This window comes from Pteropus vampyrus, unplaced genomic scaffold (genome assembly GCF_000151845.1).
Source record: "Pteropus vampyrus isolate Shadow unplaced genomic scaffold, Pvam_2.0 Scaffold3, whole genome shotgun sequence".
In the NCBI taxonomy this organism is placed as follows: domain Eukaryota; kingdom Metazoa; phylum Chordata; class Mammalia; order Chiroptera; family Pteropodidae; genus Pteropus; species Pteropus vampyrus.
This window is the reverse complement of record NW_011888784.1, coordinates 17,068,855-17,073,735: the sequence shown is the minus strand read 5'-3', so window position 1 is coordinate 17,073,735 and position 4,881 is coordinate 17,068,855. Positions and strand designations below refer to the sequence as shown.

Genomic DNA, 4,881 nt, shown 5'->3' with positions numbered 1-4,881 from the left:
CATGACCCAATGACTTAGAGTGTTCCAAGTTTGACCAGATGAATAGACAGAGAGTTGGAATATAGTTAATCATATTTAAATATATTAGATTTCTTTGGAATGAGGGTAAACCTAATTAAAGACATTCACCTGGAAAAAGTGGATACATTAAAAATGAATATGGAAAACTTTCCACTCCATCGCATTTTCCCTTCTAGATTTAAGAAATAAAAAAAAATCATTTTACAAATTAGCCGGTGAACCAGTTTCCAGAATGTTAACGTAATAAAAAGAGAATATTTGCTTCCATTTCATTTTTTTTCTAGATGCAAGAGAAATACTAGATCGAAGATCTGAATAAAACCAAGGAGACTAAAAGAGAACAATCATCCATATATAATAGAACTAACAACCTGTGTTCTTTGTCTAACAAGTGAGACAGTCAAAATGAGATACTTTCTCCTTGGTGTGCTTGCTTACAGATTTCACTGGTGAGACTCTGAGGTCAACTGCTCCTTGTTGCTGTGTACTATAAACACCCGCCAGCCCATCCCACACATCCTTCTGTTCTAGGTCCCAATCCTACCCCTGCCGTGGGATAGCTGCACACTGCTCTTTTGCTTGTTTTCTGCATGTGAAATGGGAATAACAGACCCACTCTAATGGATAACGTGAGAAATATCCTCTGCAGCATGATATAACATTGCCAAGAATTATGTCAGCAAAAAGGACCAGAAACCTACATTCTCAAATTATTTTAAGCACGATGATACTTTAACAATGTAAATATGGAGAGATTAAGGCCTTCCCTACCTCCCTCTATAGTTGAATCCCATACCAAGCATCAGAAGAAGATAAAACCAATAAGATTGGCTCGGGGGTTTAGAAGAAAAAAACGGAAAAGAAATAGGAGTCTCCTTAATTCAATGCAATAGTGGTTATTAAGGTGACAGATGGAAAATACATGGTAAGCTTGCGAGATGCTAACACTGGAGCTCTGAAGACCAATAATCAGCATTAGTACAGAGATATGGAGTGAGAGAGTGTTAGTCTTCTACTGCTGCATCATTAATTACCCCAAATTTAGCAGCTTAAATGTAGGTCAGAAATCTGGCATGGCATGGCTGGGTGTTCTGCTTAGGCTGAAATCAAGCTGTTGGCTAGCTGAGTTCTCATCCGGAGCTCAGTGTCATTCTTGTTGTCGGCAGAATTCAGTTGCAATTGTAGAACTAAAGTCCTGTTCTCTTGCTGGCTACTGACTAGAGACTACATTCAACTCCAAAAGGACACACTCAGGGCCTTGCCTTGGGGGCCTCCACCCTATCTCTGTGATGGAGAACCTATCTCATGTTGAATTCCTCTCATGCTTTGAATATCTCTGACCTCTTCTGTGACTGGCCTCAATTTTAAAGGGCTTGTTTGCTTAGGTTGGATTCACTGAGGATAATCTCCCTATATTAAAGTCAACTGATTAGGGACCTTCATTACATCTGCAAAATCCCCTCTGCCATATAATGTAACAATCTGGTAAAACACCAGGAGATGGAGATCTAGGAGGCCATCTTAGGGTCCTGCCCACCACAGAGCAATATAGATGGAAACGAGTTATTCCAGTATACAGCAGACACAGAATTTAAGTTGAGTATTATGGGTAAACTTTGTGTTTACATAGTAACTTTCAAAGAGAACTTATGGGTAAAAACCATCAAAAATCACTTTATATTTTGAGATATTAGGACATGAGAACAGCCGCTATCTTGCCCAAGGTGAATAGAAGACCAAGTAAGGGTGCAACACTGCTTTATTTTTAACATCTTAAATAGCAACGCCCACCCCCCGCCCCAAAATAGTTCACTTAGACTCTAGAAACGAAATCTTACAACCAGGTAAATTTGAGAAACAAATGCAGCCAAAAATTTATTAGTCTATGTTTAAGAATAAAATTTTAAATAATTTTCAATTTCATTTGACTTTTAAAAGTTAACTGAATATAAATCACAGCTTTAAATAGAGGGGAGTCTTTTTTTCTGAGAAGTGTTAGCCACTGACATGGGTGGGGGGAAACATTCATTACCATTTAAACTCCCATGCGTCTCTACCTTCTGGATGCATCCTACTACTGCTGGGCACTGGCTCCTGCTGACTCCACTGTTCTTTGGGTTCCATGTTCCTGATCCTGAACTGCCATCCTGGCTGGGACTGAGCCCACCAACTCGCTCATCCATTCAACAGACCACCAGGAAGCTATACACCTTTCGCGAGGTTTGTAAAGAACATTTTCATTTAAATTGTAAAGAATGGAACCCAAAGCTGGATGCAATAGAGCAACATGGTACTTAATTGCATTGGTTTCATGAACATGAACAGGATGTGCTATGGAGCTGTCTTTATGACAGAGAATCCAGCAACCCTGGGGTTTCTTGAACTATCCCTGCTGATGCTGAAGTTCTCTCCCCAGTATTTGTGTTGCATGTACCTACATAGAGAAATATTTATAAATACTTCTGGAGAGATACAGAAAGGACATAAAGGAACGTTCTCTCAAGTGTCCTTCAGACAGAGAGCAATTAAGGAAGGGTCACTAACACTCTATTCAGCTTCATCATTAGTTTGTCCTAAAAGCAGTTGAACTTACAGTTACACGTAATTGTCAGGCACAAGCCCATCCTGAGTTCCAGGTCTACATGTCCAATTCCTTCTGGATATCACGAGCTGAACTCCCTACAAGAACTTACTACCTTTCCTCCAAAAGTCCCTGCTTCTTCTACCTAAGTGAGTTCAAGCTCCACCCTCCAGTCAACCAAGCAGTCATCATCAGGGGCTCCTTCACCTACATCCACCTCTTCACTAAGGCTTACAGATGCCTATTGATTTAGAGGCAAAAGAATGTAGCAATTAAGATTGTGGACTCTACAAATAGGTTGCCTCGGTTCACATCCCAAAACTGCCACTTCCTGGCTGTGTAATTGTTAAGTTATGTAATGTATGTGTCTCGGTTCTCTCATCTGTAAAATGCAGATAATAATAATAATATCTACTTCATAGGGTTATTGTGAGGATTAAGTGAGTTAGTAAATAGAAAGCACTAACAAAAGGCACCTGGTACACAGTAAGTACTCAATAAATCTCAGTATTGCTGTTGCTGTTATTCTAACAGTATCTCTCAGCTCCATCCTCTTCTCTACCTCCTCTCTGCTCTCAGCTTCATACAGGCTCCAACAGCTCTTGGTAGAAATATTGTGAGGGTGTCCCATTTTAGATTCTGGCCTCCCTCTAACCTAGCTTCCATTTTGCTGCAAGTAGAGTCATCCAAATGCAAAAGTGCTCTCATTATTAGCCCGCTTGGAAATTGTCAATGGCCCTTGTCTGCTCAGAGAAAAAGAATCCAAACTCGATGGGTTACAGTATGAAACCTTCCTGATAAGGTCGCAGCAATCACACTGGGGACGTCTGGGAACGGGAGGGCCAAAGAAGGGCCTACAGACAGAGACGGGCACAGTCCTGTGTGCTATCTATCTCAGGTCTCGTTTTTTCTCAACTTTATCCTTCCCCTTCTTAGCTGTTTAAGCAAGAAATTTCAGTCTCACACTGATTTCTTTCTTATCTCTAGAAGAGATCTGTTCTTCCTTACTTTGAAAAGACTCCTTAATACCTAGGATAATCTCAAGTCCCTATGAGGCTCTCCCACACTAGATGCATGTCATCTTTTCAGCATGTCATCCTCTAGCATGTGACACACACGGAACTACTTAAGGTTCTCTCAAGCAGTTTCCTAAAGGCCTCTGCTCCTCTGCACACTGGACATGCTTCCTTCTGCCTAGGATGGTCTATTACCCTTTCTCCATCTCATAAAACCCATTCTTGGTGAAGTCTTTGCTAGAACATCTCTTTTATTTTCCACCCCACAGACGGAACTGTCTCCTTCTCTTCTCTCTCGGCAGTCCATACACATCTTTCCCAGGATCCTTCTGTGACATTTCGTATTTGTGTGCTTGCCTTCCACACTAGGCTGGGAGTTCAGGGTCTTGGCAGCCTAAGTATTTAATACTAACACTCAATTTACGTTTGCTGAACAGATTCCTGTGTAACTGGCACTCTACTATCATTTTCCATTCTTCAAATTAAGGATGAAAGTCTCACCATGTGACATTATTTCTAACAGAAGAGAATTTGGTATAAGAAAAGTTTTCTCAGAATCACCACAAAGAGATTTTGTTATTACACTATCCAAAACTCAAAGCCTATCAATCTTTGGCAAAGACCGGGAAAACATAATGTAAAAATGTGGGCTTAATGCATGAAGCAAATAATTTTTTTTTTCAATCAGCAATTCTGAATGAAACAGTAATAATTAAATGTGGAATTAAAGAATTTTATAACAAGAAGGGAACTTGGAGAGTCAACTGCCTTCATTTATAACCGAGGAAAAAATGTACACAAGGTCTCCGACAGCTTAATGGCAACAGAAGACTAGAATCCAACTTTCTGCTTCTTAGACTTAAACCACTCTATCCTATTGTGCTAGATGAAAAGGAAAATGAAATCACCTAGTCTACAAATGGGATACTCAGATTTCACACAAACACAAAACCAGTTCATCTAAATTGTATATTTCAATGTAGTTTCAAAGCAAACCCAGCCCAGGTGAATATTGTGAGACAAGAAAAAGAGACAGCTGGTTCTGAAGTCTGAGTGCAGAGTTTGAATCCTGGCTCGACACCACCTGAGTAAATCCAGTTACGATAATCTCTGAAGCAGTTTTCTAACTGAACTGTGAAGAACAATACCTCTTTCATAAATTGTTGTCGGTAAATGAGAACACTGATGAGTGTATTCTGTGAATCATAAATGTCACTCAATTGCCAGATATTAATTAAAGATAAGGTATTAGTTTACACTGCA

The 4,881-nt window shown here is 39.9% G+C and overlaps 1 protein-coding gene across 2 annotated transcripts in view; it reads right to left on the bottom strand.

Moving 5' to 3' along the window:
• The window catches only part of GAREM1 (GRB2 associated regulator of MAPK1 subtype 1), a 191,543-nt gene that overhangs the window by 141,675 nt on the left and 44,987 nt on the right, over positions 1–4,881 (bottom strand). The gene's annotated exons all lie outside the window — the stretch shown is intronic.